We start from the raw sequence: 22,499 nt of genomic DNA, 5'->3' as shown, positions 1-22,499 counted from the left end.
GGATGGGAGCCCAGGGCAGCCAATGTCCACTATGATGAGGACATGGATTCAAGAGAGAGTGGCGTGGAGCCAGGGATTGTTCGGGTGTGTGGCTGAAGGGGAGGGATCCTAAAAGATAGGTGAGCTTAGGGGGCAGCTACATAGATGGAGGGTGTCCTTCACCTGGAAAGAGGCCTGGGAAGAGAAGCAGATTTGGAGAAAAGAAAATGAGCCTGGAATTCCTGTTGTGGCTCAGCGGGTTAAGAACCCGACACAGTGTGTGTCTGTGAAGATGCGGATTAGATCACTAGTCTGGCTCGCTAGGTTAAGGATCTGAGGTGGCCACAAACCGCGGTGTAGATCACAGATGTGTCTGGGATCCGTTGTTGTTGTGGCTGTGGTGTAGGCAGGCAACTACAGCTCCGATTCGAACCCCAGCCCTGGAACTTTCATATGCCACAGGTACGGCCATAAAAAGACAAAGAAAAATGAAAAGAAAAGAAAATGAGGAGTTCCCATCATGGCGCAGCGGAAACAAATCCAACAAGGAACCACGAGGTGGTGGGTTCCTTCCCTGGCCCTGATCAGTGGGTTAAGGACCCAGTGTTGCCATGAGCTGTGGTGCAGGTTGCAGACACGGCTCAGATCTGTTGGTGCTTTTGTGGCTGTGGTGTAGTCCAGCAGCTACAGCTCCGATTAGACCCCTAGCCTGGGAACCTCCATATGCTGCAGGTGCGGCCCTAAAAAGACAAAAGACAAAAAAGAAAAGAAAATGAGCTCAGTTCAGGCATATTTGGGTGTGGCATGGAGTACCCGAATGGACATGTTCCTTGGACATCAGTCTGAAGATACAGTCACATGCACTCTATAGACAAGCGGTGCCTGAAGCTATGGGTTTGGATGAGATGCCCTAGGAACTGCTGACAGCCTGGGAAGAGTAGAAATCCAAGCAGAGAGCCCCAGAAAACACTGAGCTTTAATGGGTGATGGGAGGAAGAGCGGACCATGAAGAAGACTGAGAAAAAATGGCTGTGGAGGTGGAGGTAAACCAAGGAAAAGGGGTGATGGAGAAGTTAAGTAGGGAGAGAATTTGGAGAAATGGTCCACAGAGCATCCTATCATCAAGAGGAAAAGCAAGACCCAGCAGTTCAGAGATCACTCGCTAAGAGACAAGGTCAGCTTCAGTGAAAGTGGGGGGCTCATGCCAGACCACAGAGGCTTTGGTGGGGAATAGGCTGTGAAGAAGGGCAACAGCAGGTGGAAATGTCTCTTCCAAGAAGGTGGCAATATTGTTATTTCTACATTTTCTACATTTTCTATATAATACATATTCTCTGTTATAAGTTGGGGAAACAAAGAATAATAATTTTTAAAGGAAATGTGTTTTTTGGTTTGTTTTGTTTTTTTTGTTTTTTGCTTTTCTTAGGGCCGCACCCGCAGCATATGGAGGTTCCCAGGCTAGGGATCTAATCAGAGCAACAGGTCACAGCTAAGGCAGAAGTACGATTCCTGGCCCAGGAACTTCCACATGTCATCAGCGTGACCAAAAGCAATTAAAATGATTATGACAGGAAGTAGAGATGTGTGATACAGAAAGAGGGAGATGGGATCAGGAGAAAAGTTTTTTTAAGGGTAGGAAATTTAGTATATGTATAGGCTGTGGGAAGATGTAAGGAGAAAGTAGGGAGACATTTGAGCAAGGTCACAGGGTCACCAAAGAAAAGGAAACGATGAGCCCCAAAGCAGCAGATGGTCTCTCTCATTAAGACAGAAGAGAAGCAGAAATAACAAGGGCAGATGGACATGTATTTCTTGGTAAAGGAGGACTTTCGACCTAAATGCCTCCCTTTGGAAAGTACAGCGAAGGCAAGTCCTCCTAGATTCACAAGGGGAAGGATGGAAGGGAAATTTCTCAATAGCTACTGAAGACATCAGACATGTTGGCGAATGACTAGACAGTAGAGAGCAGTAGCCGTCAAACATTTTTTTTCTGCTTTAAGAAATACATTTTAGGAGTTCCCATCGTGGCTCAGTGGTTAACGAATCCAACTAGGAACCATGAGGTTGCGGGTTCGATCCCTGGCCTTGCTCAGTGGGTTAAGGATTCGGCATTGCCGTGAGCTGTGGTGTAGGTTGCAGACAAGACTCGGATCCCGTGTGGCTGTGGCTCTGGCGTAGGCTGGCGGCTACAGCTCCAATTGGACCCCTAGCCTGGGAACCTCCATATGTTGCGGGAGTGGCCCAAGAAATGGCAAAAAGACCAAAAAAAAAAAAAAAAAAGAAATACATTTTATACAATGGCCCAGCACACACATACATATATGTGTGTATAACTAACCCAACAGATTCATGAAACAATACCCACACCACTGTTTGAGATGAATGTTTTCTACTCTGTCCTATTTAACCTAACAAACACACAAACCAAACCTCACTAGATCAAGCTCATGATTTATCTGTGGATTGTGACCCAGGGTTTGAAAAACACTAGTATAGAACAAGCACCTAATTTCAGTTGCATTTAGTCAGTTGCTCCACTTACCCGATACAGGAGAAGAGGGATCAAGGCAGATGTATTAAAAGAATGAGGGTGGCGAGATGCAGGATCCCAGCATGGGAATTGTGTAAAGATGGACGCTAGGCTGGATAAGGAAGACAGAGGAATCGAATGAGAACAAACAGGAAGGGCCAGGAACTGGAGGTGTTTGTCACTAAGAATAGGCTTGGTGGGCATTAGAGAGCAAGCAGCAGAGACCTAGCTCTTGGATTTCAAAGTCAGAGGCAGAGTGATTCTGGAGAAATGGTCCACCGAGCATTCTACCATCAAGAAGAAAAGCAAGACCCAGCAGTGCAGAGGTCACTTGTGAAGGACAAGGTCAGCTTCAGTGAAAGAGGGGGGCTCATGCCAGACCACAGAGGCAAGAGACGCCCAGGTGTGACCTTGATATTCTGGATGATTCAAGGAAGTAGACTGCAAGGATGGAGAAATTGGAGAGAGGAGACCATGAAATGCTTGTGGTGAAAGTATAGGCATACTGTGGGTACTATCTAGGTTAGTTGGTAAAGAAAAATAAAAGCTCAGGAGAAATGTCTTAGATCTGTACTCTCCAAGTGACTTTTGCCCAATGATGAAAATGTTGTATATCTACCCTGTCCAACCCAGGCGTTACTAGCCCACCTGGCTAGGGAACACTTGAAATGTGACTAGTGAGACTGGGAAACTGACATTTTAATTCTATTCATTTTTTTTATAAAATAGCCACATGTGGATGGTGGCTACAATAGGAGGCAGAACAGTTCTAGGAGAATCATATAGTCAATTCAAAGTACTGTAATGGAATGAGTCTAAAACACTGGGAACCCATGGATACCATTTTCTTTGACGGAAAAGGAAAAGGCGACATAACCTGTTTATCTTATTTAACAGAATGTTAAGGACATGGAAATGTCCTTTAGAGATCCAGAGTTCTTGGTCTGCAGAGAAACGATATTAGAGGAAGAGATGTGGAAATACAATTTATCCATGTAAACTGACGCATAAACCAATGAGTAGACCAGTTCCTCAAGACAGCCAGTGTGGTGGCAACCAGCAGTACTTCCTGTGACCACCAGCATGCATTTTGGGGAGCTTCTCAGCTAATGACTTGGAAAAAAGGACTTCATGAAGAGACTGAGGAAGAAATTTTAAAATACTTCAGTGACTTCCATAACAATTTCTTCCCATTTTTATAGCTCTTTCTGTTAATTTTTTTAACTTATTCTCATATAGTTTATGCTTCTCCCTTTAATTCTAGGAAACTCTCCTCTTGTACCCTCACCAAATCTCTGCTTCTAGAAGGTTCCTAATGAGCCAGCTCCTGAACCTCTTGAGGATCCTTCAGCATCAATAAGGTGCCCTTCAGCTTCCTCCATCTGGACGCACATGATGTCATTTACTTCTCCAGGTACACATTGCATTCCTGATCATTTCTTGTGGCTTTTCTTTTATGTGAATACATGTTATATCCCTTTTCCCTTCCCAGTTTTATTGAGACATAATGGACATATAGCACTGCATAAGTTTAAAATGTATAGCATCATGATTTGACTTACATTTACATTTGATTGTATGTTATTTCTTTTTTTTTTTTTTTTTCTTGTTGGCCATGCCTGTGGCATATGAAAGTTCCTGGGACAGGCATCACAGGAACTTGCACCACAGCAGCAACAATGCCAGATCCTTAACCCATTGCACCACAAGGGAACTCCCATATGTTATTTCTTTAACAATTTCATACATACTCAGTTTCTATTCTGCATCTGGTAATTCTAAAATCTGAAGTTCTTAGGAATCTAAATCTTCTTTTTTTTTTTTTTTGGCTTTTTAGGGCTGCACCCACAGCATATGCATATGGAGGTTCCCAGGCTAGGGGTCTGATTAGAACTACAGCTGCTGGCCTACACCACAGCCACAACAACGCCAGATCCAAACCGAATCTGCGACATACACCACAACTCACAGCAACACCGGATCCTTAACCCACTGAGCAAGGCCAGAGATCGAACCCAAGACCTCATGGTTCCTAGTCAGATTCATTTCTGTTGCACACCTACAGGAACTACTGTCCTTCACGTTTAAATAAAATCCTAAAGTTAACCAATACCATAGCATACCCTTTGTAATAATCTTCCTAATTTACATACTATTTTTACCCCTAGCAATTTGTATGATACTATTGCCCCTAATTTAACTCTAATGTTTCAATCCCCACAAATAAAGCATTATTATTTTACATAGCTAAGAATTGTTTGGTTATCATTTTTTTTTGCTCACCAGACCTTCTATTTCAGATCTTACTTCTGGAGACATTTTTTTCATTCCTTTAGAATGGCAATCTCAAAATGTGATTTACATATCTATAGGGTCCCCAAGACTCTTTTAGGGATCCACAAGGTCAAAACTACTTCTGAGGTGTTGTCTTTTTTGATTTTTAAAGGGCCTCACCCATGGCATATGGAGGTTCCCAGGCTAGCGGTCGAGTCAGAGCTACAGCTGCCGGCCACAGCCACAGCCACAGCAACTCGGAATCCGAGCTACATCTGTGGTCTGCACCACAGCTCACGCCAATGCCAGATCCCTGACCCACTGAGCAAGGCCAGGGATCAAAACTGCATCCTCATGGATCCTAGTCAGGTTAATTAACCGCTGAGCCATGAAGGGAACTCCTGTTATTTGTCTTTTTCACTGTGTTGACACACACACTGAGGGTGCAAAAGCAGTGATGGGTAAAAGGGCTGGTACCTTAGGATGAATCAAGGCAGTGACACCAAACTAGGCTGGGAATCACTGTGTTCTCAGCATCACCGACTCACAGTCAGCCAGTTTCATTTAATAGTGTGCTTGGTGAAGCAGGAAAAAAATATATTAATTTTATTAAATCTTGACCCCTAAGCAATGTCTTTTTAAACATCTCTGTGACCAAAGGGGAAGTACAGCCAGAAGTTCTGCTGAATACCAAATGATGATGCTTGTCTCAAGGAAAAACACTTGTGCTGATTGAGTCACCAGCTTTTTTATGGAACACCGTCATTACTTAAAAGGATGACTGACAGGTGAACTATAGCTATTCAGACTTGGATAATGGCCAGATAGTTGCTCAAAATATTACTTGAGGGAATACAATGGACAGAATTTATTGCCAAATATAAAGCTCAAGTTTTCAAGCAACAATTAGAATTTTAGAAAACTTGGAGTTCCCGTCGTGGCGCAGTGGTTAACAAATCCGACTAGGAACCATGAGGTTGCGGGTTCGGTCCCTGCCCTTGCTCAGTGGGTTAAGGATCCGGCGTTGCCATGAGCTGTGGTGTAGGTTGCAGACGCGGCTCAGATCCCGCGTTGCTGTGGCTCTGGTGTAGGCCAATGGCTACAGCTCCGATTGGACCCCTAGCCTGGGAATCTCCATATGCCGTGGGAGCGGCCCAATAAATAGCAAAAAGACAAAAAAAAAAAATAAAAAATAGAATTTTAGAAAACTTGTACCGTCCACCATGAGCATGACAGATTCTCAGTAGCAGGACTTTAACAAATTTTTTCCTTGTAATTTTGCTGATTATTGGTCGTGAGTTTATATGTGGTAGATCTTAACCCAGAGGAATTCAGGGGCCCGTTGAGGTTGCCTTCCTCCAGAGCAGGCTTTCCTTTGCTTCTGCAGGGGGCCCAGGACGCTAGACCTGGGGCTATCTCATCCCCTTTCTGGTATCTCAACTAACACAAGAGTCTCAAATTCCACTCATTCACCTTGCTTTGGGCACAAAGCTTAGCTTCTGATCACATTTATTTACTGCTCACTGCCTCTCCTATTCAAATGTCAACAAAATATTCTCTTTTTTCTACCTTTGGATTTTTTTTTTTCTATTTACAGCACACATGGGGCATATGGAAGTTCATGGGCCACAGGTCGAATACAAGCTGGGCCCTATACCAGAGCCATGGTAACACCAGACCCGAGCTGCATCTGTGACCCATACTGCTGCTTGCAGCAATGCCAGATTCATTATCTGATGAGCAAGGCCAGGGATTGAACCAGCATCCTCACAGAGGCAACCCCATCAGGTCCTTAACCCCCTAAGCTACATCAGGAACTCTACCACTGGCTATTTCCCTCATGTCCTACAAACATAGCCCTGCGTCTGAAATTGCCATGTTACTTAGGCACATAAACATCGTAATAGAATCAAAACCCAACTCCAGTTTTGCTTCCCACTGTTTCTTTAAGCTGTATTTACCAGGGGATGTGCCCCTGCAACTGGATAAAAAACAGTCTTGAATCAGAATCTAGAATGTCCAATCCCGTATAATGATTATAACTGGGCTTGACTTAGGAAATCTCCTCCTCTCCCAGCTTGCTTCAGTGGCAAGTCTTCCATGCGAAAGAGGGATTGACCAACTTCTTCCCTAAGTCACTGCCTTGTGCTTCTCTTCCCCCTTCCAAGCTGAAGTCTTGATGTCTTCATGGTCCACGTAGGAAGGTGGAGAAGAAGGATGAGACAAAATACACTTACTTCATTGATATCCTCATGATTCAAGGGCTAATGCGCTCTTCAGAAGTTACCATCAATAGATAGCCTTCTCTTGCAACTTCCAGCCCCAGGTGAGTGCATTTCTAACCTGAGTGGTCCTTATAATTCCCCCCTTACACTTTGTACACCAGTGGTACATGACCAGCCTCTGTCTTCTGATTTCTTCTCACCTTTTGCAGATGGCAGGCTCTGAGACAAACCACACTGGCTCTTTCTCCCAAATACCCACATGTAGATTTTTGAAACAATGAGACAGCCCTTGTTGGGGTTGGGGGGAAACGCCAATCCCTCCCTACATCTGCCACAAGAGTGGGTGATCAGCTCTTCTCTTGCCCTCTAGATTTCCAACATCAGAATCAGACTCCAGCCCACACTCATCAAAGCTCTCCAGGTGGTACCACAGACCTGAGATAAAGAAGAAAGTGTTGGGAGTTCCCATTGTGGCTCAGTGGCTAACAAATCCGACGAGGAACCATGAGGTTGCAGGTTCGATCCCTGGCCTTGCTCAGTGAGTTAAGGATCCGGCGTTGCCGTGAGCTGTGGTGTAGGTCGAAGATGCGACTTGGATCCCGCATTGCTGTGGCTCTGGCGTAGGCCGGTGGCTACAGCTCCGATTGGACCCCTAGCCTGGGAACCTCCATATGCTGAGGGAGCGGCCCTAGAAAAGGCAAAAAGACAAAAGAAGAAGAAGGAGAAGAGGAAGAGGAAGAGGAAGAAGAAGAAGTGTCTCCATCGATGGGGGATGGGGGAAGGAGTGGAATGTATGGCACGGTTTACTCCAAAGGGGTCCTCCTCACTAATCCTTTCCTTGCTCCGTGCAATGACCCCTCTTCCTGGCCTTGACCTACTTCATGAGCAAGGTGCACAGGATTTTCAAACACGCTTTGGTATCCGTCATATTGGTGTTGCAGTCAAAACTCAGGGGAAAGAATTCCAGTCCAACACCCCGTGACTCATCAGTGAGTATGCTTTATCCAGGAGCTAGCTGAGCATTTAGTCCACCACGCTAGAGGAGGCAGGAGCATGTTCTAATAAACTCAATTAACTCATTTCAATGTTGTAAATGTATGATTAAATGCCTTAAAAATAAGGCTGCAGTATTTAGTCATACACGGAAGGCCCTGAGCTGTGAAGAATAGTGCCATCGCGCCCACAAATCAATGTCGTTTCTGGAAAATAATGACCAAGTGTGATACCGTGAAGGACCAGCTTTCTTCATTATGCATCATGCTCCAAGTTCCCTATTACACGGTATGCCTCAGCCCACTGCTACCTCATTTGGATGCACATGAGGCCCCTTTTCCCTCCAGATACGCATTGCATGATTATTTTCCGCTCTAGTAAATGAATAGCTTAATTAGCTCTTTAATTTGATTTTAAAAGCTGAAAAATATAAGTAATGGTGCAGTCTTCTTTTAATATTCTAAATAATCACACTTTGTGACTAGTTCTTAAATATGCAAACTGCCCAAAAAGAACAGAAAAAAAAAAATAGAAAAAAGCAACATCTACTAAAAGTTATTTTTGACAATTAAGAGGATATCTCTTGTTTACATTAGAGGAGTAATAGTACAAAAGTAACTGAACACATGCCAGATAATTAACAGCTCTTGGCTCATTTAAATTATGTGCACATTGCCATTTTAATGCATTTTTTAAACACCCACTTGCAATGCTATTTTACTCTTGGAAGAAAATGAATAGCGTTCTACTAGGTATGACTGGTAAAACCAAATTTGTTTCCTGTTTTCTTAGGAAACGTATGTCTTCCTGGCTTTTAGACCTACTTTTAATAATAATTAAAAACATAAAATAATAATAATTGTACTCTGGATTTATATGAGATTTCTGCATGAAAACTGGAGGCATTCTTTTATGGAAGATAATGCCTCTGTAAGAATATCATGTTGTTTCTTCATGCTCATTATATAATATGTTCATTCTAAGGATCATCTAATATTAATAATAAGAGGATTAAGACGGTGATTTTCTTTGTTTAGGAAAACACCTCAGTGGCTCCCGAGAAACAAATTCAGGTCATGAATTTTACACATTTTCTTCCAAATTTTGGCCTCTGATGATTAGTCACAAGGTAGGGATTAGCAAGAAGAGCATGTAGAAGCATGTTTTTCATCCTGGCAGATAAAAACAGGGAGCAAAGAGAAAAGATAACCACCTTTCCTTCTGAAGACATAAATCCAGAAAATTTGGTCATAAGGACAGCAGACCCACCGATCTGAAAGCTATGATCCAGACCAACAAAATCCTTGTCATTAAATGTTACGACATACAGAGCTCAGCTAAGTAACATGACACACCTCACTCAGACCTCAGAAGCTTTGGGAAGTGTTAACACAACCTGCTCACTATTATCCTGGGCCCAGTCTGCTGGACCCCAACCGCAAGCCCTGTGAAACCACAAAAGTAGCTATGGCATGACCTGGGCCCTCTAGAGGCTTCCAGTCTATTGATCAGTATACTACTGCATAGGTAATTAGAACATGGTAAGGAGGTGGACATTCTCAGAGTGCCCGCTGTGGCACAACAGGATCCACAGAGTCTCTGCAGTGCCAAGACACAGGGTCAATCCCCAACCCAGCACAGTGGGTTCAAGGGATCTGGCTGTGGCGTAAGTCGCAACTGCAGCTTAGATCTCTGATCCCTGGCCCGGGAACTCCAAATGCGGCAGAATGGCCAAAAAAGAAAAAGAAGAAAAAAAAAAAAAAAAAAGAGTTGCACATTCTCTAAGATAGAACTGGACAGAGTGCTGAGGAAATTCACAGGAGGGAGCTATTACTTCCGAGAGGAGAGACCAGAGAAAGCAAACACAGCCCTCAACGGTGTTTCCTTTTCGAGGAAAGCCATGAAAGTGTATGGACCTCAAGAGGGGCCCTTTCGGGCCAAAGGGAACAGCTGCCATACTTGCTCATGAGGCCGAAGATGATCCCACTTTATTCGTACCAAGGTTTGCACAAATGATACAAAAATAAGCGAAGGGCATACCTCGCAGAAATGAGAACGAGGCATAGTCAGAATAGCTAATGAGGTAATCCCAGAAGAGAAAAGCAGGGACTCTGGTAGAGTGGTTAGGCTGACATGTGGTATTTCATGTAGGGCCTCTTTAGTTCTAGCTTCAAGTCTGAAACAGGATAGTTCAGGCGTTGTGACCTGGTCGCGGAGGGCTAGGGAGCTGCCAGGTGAGGGGCGACTGCTGCCATGGGCATTTCTGTGCAGTTTCTCAGGCTGAGAATGAGAGGCAATCCCAACAGAAGTTTAGAACCAGTGGGCGGAGGAGCCCACACTGTTAGCCCGAGAAGATAAGGTTTTCTCCCTTCCTTTCGTATATTTACTTCCTTCTTGCTTTGAAAGAAAAAAGACCGATGGCAACAGTGCCATCTTTATTTTTAGAGGCTGACTCCCTTCACTTGATGATCTGCAATTGAGCTCCACCCGTGGAGGCCAGATACCTCACCAAGGTCCTTGAAATGATGCACTCATCATTTTCAGGATATGTGTGCAGTAATAATATTCATACTACTTTATCACATTTTTGACAACAAAATAACATGTATAAAATATGCTCTTTAAAACTAATAATTTTTGCCAAAGTATAAAGGTCTCATTACATATTTGAAAAATAGTTCCTCCAGCACATGTAGCAACCTAGTTTGTGGACTGATTTAATGTGACATGTGAAAATGAATCAACATTCTATCTTTGATCCATGTATGTAATTTCATTGATTTCAGTGGAATCTATCTTCAAGAGCCAAGGGTAGAACTGCTCCGCAATAATCTTTACCAATCCCGTTACTGTATTCACTACAAAACCCACTTCAGTTTCCATACGGACTTTTTTAAACAGCACGCATACATTATATTCCACTGAATTTGTTCCTTCCGTGCGCAGAGTACAAAATCCAGCATGGAATTGGTAATGTAAAATGACCGGAACAAGGATTCATCTGAAATAATGACAGTGAACATTCCTGAATGTGTCAGAAGGAGACACAAGTTTACATGTACTTCCTTTAGTATATAACCTGCGGTAGAGGAGAGGTCTCCCCAGCTCTCTTACTCAGCAATAATACCAATAACCCTCAGTTTTTGTCCCAATCTTCAAGATGCTTCTTTTAAGTTTTTACCAGTTTCTCCCTAACCCCCCAAATCCAAAATTCACTCTTCTACTTGCCTCAGCAGCACCCTCCAGCCATCGTCCAGCAATACAACATGGAACTTAATTAGATGCTTAAGCACTGAAAAAGGCACTTCCCACTTCTGAAGCCAGAAGACCAGGTCATGCAACAACCAGTACCAAGAAAATTAAACCAGTTCACAGAGCTCTTTTCTAATAAGGCACCAGTTAAAATTTCTCCAGCCCATAGCAAAACAAATCGAGCAGGATGTAATAGAATCGTTTTTGGTTGTTATTTTTCTTCGGAAAAAGACTACAAAGCCTGGCATTCCTTTTTTGATGTACACATGAAAAAGAGCCCAGGGCTCTGCCCAGGGGAGTCAGAAATGGTTTAGATTTATTTAGCTATTAAAACCTGCCATCAGTCACGATTTATCTGCAAAGTGGATGTCTATTTTGCACCAACTGACAGTCTTACTAAACTAGTGACAACATGAATACAATCTTCAGGAGCCAAAAGACTCTGAAATCAGCTCATATCATTCCATTTTTTAGAATTAACTCTTTCTACAAAAATTAATTCAAAGTGGATCATGGACCTAAGTATAAAAATCTATAAAACTTCTGGAAAAAAAAGAACAATAGGAAAAAAAAACTTCAGGCCCAGGAGCAGGCAACAATTTCTTAGACTTGATACAGACAGCATAATCCATAAAAGAAAAACTTGACACATTGAACCATATCAAGTTGAAAACTTCTGCTTTGCAGAAACCCACGTGAAGAGAATAGAGAGCAAGGTACAGACTGAGAGAAAATATTTGCAAATAGCATATCCAACCAAAGACTAGTGCCTAAAAAAAATATTTTTAAACTCTCTTAATTCAACGTAAAAAAAAAAAAAAAAATCCAGAAGTTCTCTTGCGGCACCATGGGTTAAAGGATCTGGCATTGTCACTGCAGCAGCTCAGTTTGCTGTGGTGGCTCAGGTTCAATCCCCAGGCTGAGAATTTCCTCATGCCACATATGAGGCAAAAAAAAAAAAAAAAAAAAAAAAAAAAAAAAAAATTCAAAAATGAGCAAAAGATAGAAACAGGAGTTCCCGTCGTGGCTCAGTGGTTAACGAATCCGACTAAGAACCATGAGGTTGCGGATTCGGCCCCTGCCCTTGTTCAGTGGGTTAACGATCCAGCGTTGCCATGAGCTGTGGTGTAGGTTGCAGATGTGGCTTGGATCCCCCGTTGCTGTGGCTGTGGCGTAGGTCGGCGGCTACAACTCCGATTCGACCCCTAGCCTGGGAACCTCCACATGCCTCGGGTGCGGCCTTGAAAAGACCGAAAAAAAAAAAAAAAAGATAGGAACAGATATTTCAATGAAAAAGGTGTACAGGCAGCAAACAAGCACATGAAAAGGTATTCAACATCCTTAGCCTCAGGGAAATACAAATTAAAACCAACCACAACAAGATATCACTGCACACCTATCACAAAGGCTTAGAGAAAAAAATAGTGGCAACATCACATACAGAGGAAAAAAAAAATGGATCACTCATACATGACTGGTGGAACCGTAAAAGAATACAATCATTCTAGAAAACATTTTGGCAATGTGGCAGGATGAGGGATGGCCCCCAAAAGGCATCCATGTCGTAAACTCCAGATCCTTTGAAAATGTTACCTTGTATAACAAAAGAGACTTTGCCAATGGAATTACGTTAAACTCGAGATGGGAAGATTATTCTGGATCATCTCGTAGGTACAACGTAAACACCACGGTCCTTATAAGAGGAAAGCAAAAACATCAAAAAGAAGAGAAGATGCTACAGACCTGGCTTTAAGTATGGAAGGAGGGACCAGATGAACCTCTGGAAGCTGGTGGAAGCAAGGAATAGAGTCTTCCCTGGAGCCTCCAGAAGGAATGAATTTTGCTCACCCTGTAAGTCTCATTTCTCAGAGGTCTGACCTCCAGAATTATTTTGTGGGTTTTTCTGTGTGTTTTTTATTTGTTTGTTTGTTTTTTGGCTGCCCTGACTCATATGGAGTTCCCAGGCCGGTTATCAGATTCAAGCCATAGTTGAGACCTACGCTGCAGCTGTGGCAGTGGGTACCTTCACCCACTGTGTTGAGCCAGGGATGGAACCTGCATCCTTAGCACTGCAGAGATGCCACCAATCCTGTGGCACCACAGAGGGAACTCCTGACCTCCAGAATTATTAGAGAGTACCTTTGTGTTGTTTTACACCACTAAATTTGCAGCCACAATAGGAAATTAATACATGCAGCTTCTTATGAAAAACATGAACTGCCACATGAGACAACAGTTGTATTCTTGGGTGTTTATTGCAGAGAAATGAAAACATGTTTATTCACACAAAAACCTATATACAAATAGTCAAAGCGGTCTAATTTGTAAGGCTCAAGAGCTGGAAATGGCCCAGATGCCCTTCGACAAGTAGGTACATACATAGCACAGAACACGCACTACTCAGCAACACAAAGGAATGAACTATTGATACACAAAGCACCTTGGATGAGTCTCAAGGGAATTACACGGAGTGAAAAAAGCCAATCCCAAAAGGTTATAGACGGTATGATTCCATTTGCCATTCCTGAAATGACAAAATAATGGCAAAGGAGAATAGATTAGGGACAGAAAGTGTGGAGGGAGGGGAGAAGGTGGATGTTATTGTGAAAGGAACTGGGAAGGATCCGTGTGATGGAATTAATGCTTAGGATCTTACTATAGTGATGGACACACAAACCTACACAGTGGTAAACCTGTGGAGAACCCAACACATACACACATACACACCCCTACAAGTAAAACTGAGGACATCTAGAATAAGAAAAGTAGATTGTATCAATGCCAATATCTTGGTTGTAACAGTGTACTAAAGTTTCACAAGATGCTCCCATTGGCGAAATGAGAGTGAATGGTACGTAAGATTTCTCTGTATCATTTCTTGCAACTGCATGTGAATATACCATTAGCATTTTCATAGAACAGTGTTCTATTTGCAGTCACAGTGCATACTCTGATAGTGAGAAAACAGAATGAATAATGCTATGGACCAGAAGAGTCAGTACTATTTATTGAGTGCTGGCTCTACATAAGACTCTATATCAAGTCTCTATATGCACAAAAGCTCATTTAATTATCACAGGGACCCTCTTAGGTAAGTGTTAATTTGCACTCCATCTATCAGTTGAGGATCCTGAGTCATGGAGAACTTAAGGACACAAAAATTATAAACAGTGAAACTTGATTTGACCAGATAATCTTATTCCAGCACCTGAAGCCTTAACCCCAGCTCTCTGAGAGGTAGTACATAAGAAGGATCCAATAGAGTAGGGCATTCAGAAATACATACGTGGGGTTAGGGTTAGGGTTAGGGTCAGAAATACATACATGGCAAAATAAAAGCACATATTTAGAGTATTAAATCATATCTGACTTAAGAATAGTTTCCTTCTACTATTAAAATTTTACATGGGATTAAAATATACACACTACTAAATATAAACTAGATAACCAACAAAGACCTACTGTATAGCACAGGAAACTAAATTCAATATCTCGTAATAACCTATAATGGAAGAGAATACAAAAAAAGAATGTATATTTAAACACATATAACTGAATCACTTTACTGCACATCTGAAACTAACACATTGTAAATCAACTATATTTCAATAAAAATTTAAAAAATAAAATAAAGTGAAAAAAATTTTATATACCAATATGCAAGTGTTTGTAATAAATACAAAAGTGGTTCTAAGATTACTGATAATATTAGTTGTATGAAGATCATAAAATGCCTAGTAAGGAGTTCCCCTTGTGGTTCAGCAGTTTAAGGATCCAACGTTGTCTGTGAGGATGCAGGTTCAATCCCTGGCCTCACTCAGTGGGTTAAGGATCTGGCATTGTGACAAGCCACAGTGTAGGTTGCAGATGTGGCTTGGATCCGGTGTTGCTGTGCCTACAGCATAGGCTGGCAGCTGCAGCTCTGATTCAACCCCTAGCCCAGGAACTTCTATATGCCGCAGGTACATATGCCATAAAAAGGAAAAAAAAATGCCTATTAAAGAGGAAGATATTATTTTACTATGCTGATAATAATAAATGCCTTTTTAATGGAAATTTTATTGAAATAATTGTAGATTCACATGCAGTTGCAAGAAATAATACAGAGAGAACCTATGTATCATTTACTCAGTTTTCCCCAGTGGTAGCATCTTGTGCAACTGTAGTACAGTATCACAACCAAGAAACTGGCATGATAGAATCTGCCTTTCTTATTTAGATTTCCCTGGTCTTATTTGTAATCGTGTGTGTGCACATGGGTGTGTATTGGGTTCTGTACAGTTTTGTCACATGTGTAGGTTTGTTCATGGAGCACAGATTAGGGGCAAAAGATATGGCAGGAGGGAGATGGGTGGCTGCAGTTACAAAAAGGCAAAACAGAAATCTCGTAGCCAGATGCTGAGGTTAGACCTTAAAGTTACAACTGCCCACATTTAGCACCAGGAATTTTACCAGAAAGTCCAGAAACTTGCCGGACGTCTCTTCTACTCTTAGTCCCCTCAGGGTTGCTTAAACCCCACAAAACACCGGATTCCAGCCACTGACACCTAGGCATGCAGTGCTAAGAATGGAGTATGTGGAGTTCCTGTCATGGCACAGTGGTTAACGAATCTGACTAGGAACCATGAGGTTGCGGGTTCGATCCCTGCCCTTGCTCAGTGGGTTGAGGATCCAGCGTTGCCGTGAGCTATGGTGTAGGTTGCAGAGGTGGCTCAGATCCTGTGTTGCTGTGGCTGTGGTGTAGGCCGGCAGCTACAGCTCTGATTGGACCCCCGGCCTGGGAACCTCCATATGCCACAGGAGCAGCCCTAGAAAAGGTAAAAAGACAAAAAAGAAAAAAAAAAAAAAAAAGAATGGAGTATGCTGTGGAGCTGCTGCATCTCTTAAACAAGCATAGTTTTTCAAAGGATACAGTGGAATCCAATGAAAGAAAAAGGAGGGCACTCTTGGGAATTCCCTGATGGTCTGGTGGTTAGTATTTGAAAGCCTCAGCCAAAAAAAAAAAAAAAAAAAAAAAGGTGGCACCCTGGCATTCTTCATTCGCAACAACATGGATAGACCTAGAGATTATCACACTAAGTGAAGTAAATCAGAGAGAAAAGATAAACACCAAACGATATCACTTCTATGTGGAATCTAAATAGGACACAAATGGACTTACCTATGAAACAGAAACAGACTTGCAGGCATAGAGAACAGACTTGGGGTTGCTGAGGGGGAGAGAGAGGGAGGCGGGATGGACCGAGAGACAGGGACTAGCAAATGCAAACTATTACACATAAGATGGAAAAACAACAAGGTCCTGCTGTACAGCACAGGGAACTATATTCAATATCCTGTAATAAACCATAATGGAAATAAACCGTAATGGAAAACCAAGATGTAATAAACCATAATATTTATAGCTGAATCACTCTGCTGTACAGTGGGAATTAACACAACACTTCAACTATGCTCAACAAATTTTTAAAAACAAAGATGATACTCTTTAGAGCTGGTAACTGACTGTGTCAAAAAAAAAAAAAGGATCTGTGCTAACATTTAGCCAATAGATTCCTCACTGCTGACTGTTTTCCTTATTCATACCATGACATTCATTATCAGATACAGTGTCACCTGAGTGCCATCATTTTGCAGTTTGTTGCAGAGATGCACTGCAATGATGCCAACTCTTATTCATTCTCAAGATCAGTTGAAACTTTCAGGGTGTGAGAAGCAGTTCTCTATGTACAAAAGAGCTTTCCTTAGAATGTACTTTTCCTGATGTATTTTAAGGGAGAGGTAGCTGACAATATTCATAACATTAAATCAAACTTCAAGTATGGCAGGAGAGAAGACACCAAAACCGGGCTGTGTATCACATCACAACACTGACATCTGTTGGCTACAAATGTACTGAATCCATCTCCCGTCTCTGCGGCTTTAGGACAGACGGCTCCTTCTAAACCAAATCTCTTGCTGGCCCTGAGCCACTGGAGGTATGTTAAGTTCTTCATTCCAAACAGGTTCCAAAGGCACGTTCATGGCTTCTCTCTCTCTCTCTCTCTCTCTCTCTCTCTCTCGTGAAAGAGGGCTTTATGCCATTTTAGTTCCTTTCTTTTTTTTTTTTTTTTTTTTTTTTGTCTTTTTCCTATTTCTTGGGCCACTCCCGCGGCATATGGAGGTTCCCAGGCTAGGGGTTGAATCGGAGCTGTAGCTGCCAGTCTACACCAGAGCCACAGCAACGCGGGATCCGAGCCGCGTCTGCAACCTACACCACAGCTCACGGCAACGCCGGATCCTTAACCCACTGAGCAAGGGCAGGGACCGAACCCGCAACCTCATGGTTCCTAGTCAGATTCGTTAACCACTGCGCCACGATGGGAACTCCTTAGTTCCTTTCTAAAGCTAAAATCAAACATCCCTGTATACAACAGCCCCACTAATCCAAGCACAAGCTCCATAAATGAGAACTGACATTTTAGTGATACAATTTTAAAATGCAAATTATGAGGAAGGTTACACAAACATTTATTGCCTGTCGCATGTCCCAGATAAATGTCTTCTGCCATTCAACCTGCTAACTCCTCTCTCCCCCTTGACCCTCCTTTTTAACCCTCCCTTCTTGAGCCCATCCTCCACTGTGCTCTTCTCTTCTCTGTGATCCTACACTTCTCTTTTTCTTCCCCTGCCCATTAACTTTGAGAATCTGCAAAGACTCCCCGTCCAGGTCTCCAGAGCCCTTCTAACACTCGGTAAACAGGTATCTAAGCACGAGGCTCAATATCCCATAGGATAAGAATTCCCTGGGAATTCCCACTGTGGCTCAGTGGGTTAAGAACCTGACTAGTATCCATAAGGATGCCAGTTCGATCCCTGGCCTTGCTCAGTGGGTTAGGGATCTGGGGTTGCCATGAGCTACAGTATAGGTCACAGATGTGACTCAGATCTGGCATTGCTGTGGCTGTGGTGTAGGCTGGCAGCTGCAGCTCTGATTTGACTCCTAGCCTGGGAAGGAGTCATATGCCATGGGAACTGCCATATGCCATGGGTGCATCCCTAAAAAAAAAAAAAAAAGAAGAAGAAGAAAAAGAAGAAGAAGAAGAAAAACTCCCTGACCTATTTCTCCTGCTGTGTCTCTTGAGGTTTCAGTGACTCAGAGTAAAAGGCATCCCCTGCAAAGTCCCATCTTTAAAGCTATGATTTTATACCCTATCAATATCTGTAGCTGTAACATTGTAAAGACTGAGCCATTGTCCCCCTCCTCCTGAATCACCACCCCTTTCCAAGGCCCCATTTCTATCAAACGCAGTGTTGTCCTCCCAGCCTCTTATTTGGAATTGCATGTGGTGCTGAGGCTGGCTCCTCCCTCTTCTCCCCCACAACATTCCCTATCCACTCCGACAACAGGTGTCCTAGTCCCCATCCCACTGCCTCTCACCTGAACAAAGACAACAGCACGTGCATCCTGTTCCACGAAAGCAGTTACCATCTATGTAATAACGACGGTAGGATGCATCCTGCCTCCAGCCTAGACCGCCCCCTAAACTTCCCACCCGCTCATCTTCACTTGGACACAAGTACCTGAAACGCTAGGAATCCAAAATCAAATTTCTATTCTTTCCTCTCTCCCCCACAACCTGCCTCCCTCCCCTCTGTTCCTCATCTGTTAATAGAAAGACCATTGACTCTGATGTCCAAGCCAAAAACCTGGGCGCTGTCCACAACCCCTATCTGTCCCTCAGGAGTCCTATTCAGTCACTCACAGAAGCTTAATTAGTTGGCCTGTGGATTCCGGGTCCTGGCTTACGCTTTACTTCATTCATTCAACCCAGCTGTGGCAGAGACCACTGTCTGACCACGCAGGGTCTGTGCTCCTCTCCTGTAGCATGGAATCGTCACAGGGGAGGAGCTCTCTAAACAGAAACTATTTCCTTAGTATCGGGGCCGGGGAAGAGGGCATATGATTAGTTCTTGCCCAGAGAACGTAAGCTGATGTTACTTGTACTACTTGGTGTTTACAAAGCAGATGTGCCTTCCCAAGGCTCTTTTCCCAACCACCAGCTGAGCAGAGTGGACTCAGGGCTTAAAGGATGATGGGGCTATGAGACAGAAGAGCCTAGGTCTCTGAATGAGCACCTGGAAAGCCGTCTACCAGGAAGACACAGCATGAAACCAACTTTTATTGTGTGAACTATTGGGGAATTCTGGGCTAGCTTTTGCAGTACCTACAGCACTCCCTATTAGTAGTAGTAATGATAATTTAGTGTCTGTTAAAACAGTGCTTGGCACATAGTAAACGCTACTTAGTTCAGGCCACCATCAAATTATTGACAGGAGCGCTCAGCTGATCTCTGTGCCTTTAGTCATGTCTGTGTCCCCTCTAGATCGTAAGCTCTGCGAAGGCAGAGTCTGGCTGTGCTCATTCATGCCGTGTATCCCCATCATGTAGCATAGGGCTTCCTGTGCAGTAAAAATGACTAGGATCCTTTCTGCCCCATCACTCCCTGGCTCATATACTCCTCTCTTGGTTTTTATTATCTAGCGCCCTTCTCCCCCTTATACCAACCCCACCTCCCCGATACACACACACACTCAGTCCCAGAGGTCTCACTTGAGCCCTCCTTCCAGCCCTCAGGCTGGCAATTCTCTCACATCCCACCCCTCTCCTTCCCTCCTCCCCCCTTTCAAGCTGCTTATAGCTCAGCTTCTGTGAATTTTTGCCTGGCTTTGTCTAGAACTGATTCTTCCAACATTTAGTTATCCAGTTGTTTTGCGTATCTTCTCCTAGAACTTTGCTTGCATTTGCAATAAATCCTGTGTGTCTAACACACACTCATTCCCGTCCCCTAAGCTCCACTGCACACTCCCTCAGGGAAGAATCGAGGCTCCCTCTTTCATGAGAGCTCCTTAGTGAGTGCCCAGTAAATACCACCCACTGAATCCAACCATTTTCTTTGTATAATCCTCTAACTAGCATCTTCTAGGGCACCTCTAGGGCCAGCCTTTTTGTGTGTGCGTACTTCAATTTGGAGGATTTAAATGGAAATGCATCCATAAATCTAGAATGAAATACATTATTTACCAAAATAAATATCGCTACTGATGTCCTTTGTGACTATGTAGTTTTCCACGAGGGGGAAACCGAATGTTAGAGCATGAACTAAGCAATTAGGGCCAATGTGTAAGTGTCTTCATAACAAGTAATAGTAGCAATACTAATTTAATGTCTATGAAACTAGTGCTTGGCACATAATAAATGCTCTGAAAACATCTCCCTTAATTCTGACACGATAAAATGGTCTTCTTGTTGTTTCTGAAGAATTGTCTCAGTTTCTTCCTCACCTTTCTTTTTAAAGGAGCCCATAACTGAGGAAGGGGACTGTGCTGGAGACATCTGAAAGGGTCCCGGATGAGGCTTCCAAAAGACAACGGTTTGATGAGCACGGCAGAATGAAGCTGAAAAAGATGCGCTGGGTGTGCCCCGCCTCAGAGATGACCCCCCTGTCTTCCTAGGGTGGCTGCTGATAAGTTACAGGGAAATCCTAGAAGTTCAATGCCTATTCCTAATATAGACATCATCATCGCTACTGTTATTTACCCTCTGCCTAGGCTCCGCTCATCACACGGTCAACCAGGTCCTGCCGTTTGGTTTGCTAATTGTCCTGGGTCACCTAAAGCACAGGGGAGCAATTCCGGAATGCTGACACCCAGGACCAAAAATCTCTTCAAACCATTCGACTGAGCACTCCTCAAAGAGACATAACCTAGCTCCTAAGGAAATGTGTTTAAGCGTTCAGGCGTGCCTCCCCATGCTTTAGAAAAATTATTTTTCATTTGTGTGCTGTACTTTATCACTTTGTGTGCAGGCATCCTATATATTGCGCTGCACAAAAATAATTGATTACTCATGAGTGACAGAGTAATTGGCACTACCCTGGTTATTCAGCTATTTTTATGCATTATAATTACCAGCTTCAGTACACTAGACAGAGTTTAATGTTCTTGAAAATTAATATTATTGAAGGACTTGATACAAACAAATGTAATGTTCTTAAATTTAAAGCTTGTCACACACTGATAGAGTCTCACATGGTTGGGTATTTATTAACATTTTGTTTTAATCATTCCAAACCGATTTATCGCATTGCAGAGCCCGCAGCTCAGGTCAATTCAGTACAACCGAATTCTAGTAAGTGTACAATGTGAATTGAAGTTTGCAATAGTAATATTACATGTTTAATGCTGTGAAGACCAAGAATCTTTTGCTCAGTGACCTGCATTATAGCTGAGTTCCCCAAAAGAAAAAAAAGAAAGGAGTCATTTATATACCATCTTAATAAGTGCCTGGTGTGCTCAGGCTGCGTGAAATATATTTAAAAAGCACAATAATATACAACAATGATGTCTATGAACCCCCTGGAAGAAATTCCGCTGCACTGTGATCTGTGATGCAGGAGCCAGTCTTCCCAGGATAAAAGACGAGACTGCAAAGCTGAATCTGGCTCTTAACTTGGTCATCCTACCCGGAGTGATGGTACCAAAACAGAATATCTTTTGTGATGCTTTCGGTTATATAAATGGAACCCCTCACTTTATTTATTTATTTATTTATTTTTGCTTTTTATGGCCGCATTCGAGGCATATGGAGGTTCCCAGGCTAGAGGTCTAATCAGAGCTACAGCTGCCGGCCTACACCACAGCCACAGCAATGCCAGATCGGAGCCATGTCTTTGACCTATACTACAGCTCATAGCAACCCAGGATCCTTAACCCACTGAGTGAGGCCAGGGATCGAACCCTCAACCTCATGGTTCCTAGTCAGATTTGTTTCCTCTGTGCCATGATGGGAACTCTGCCACTTCCACTTTTAAATGACTTAATCAAATCTCTCAAAGTGCTTACTGGTTCATGAAACCTTTTCCTCTTCACTGCTGTAATAATTCCTAGTTTACATCAGCCTTTTTCCTTCCTTTTTTTTGTGCCACACTTGCCGCATGTGGGAGTATCCGGGCCAGAGATGAAACCCTCACCATGGCAGTGACAACATCGGTTCCTTAACCACTAGGCACCAGAGAACTTCTTTCTTTCCTCTTTTATTCTGTCTGGCTTTGCACATTTAACAGCACAGGAAGTTCTACACGTTTTTCATTGAGGCTGTCCATCTGAGTGGGCTCCCCCCTGCCATAGCTTCCCACTCCCTGTTGCTCCTACCCTAGAGGAACTGCCGGGCGAGATTGACCATCTGGGGGTGCCTTCCGACTATT

Source organism: Sus scrofa, chromosome 18 (assembly GCF_054392235.1).
Source record: "Sus scrofa isolate SSC_HxYL_T2T_F1_AM1 chromosome 18, Sscrofa_HxYL_maternal_Yorkshire_Landrace_v2.0, whole genome shotgun sequence".
Taxonomy (NCBI): domain Eukaryota; kingdom Metazoa; phylum Chordata; class Mammalia; order Artiodactyla; family Suidae; genus Sus; species Sus scrofa.
Note: the sequence above shows the minus strand (reverse complement) of the source record.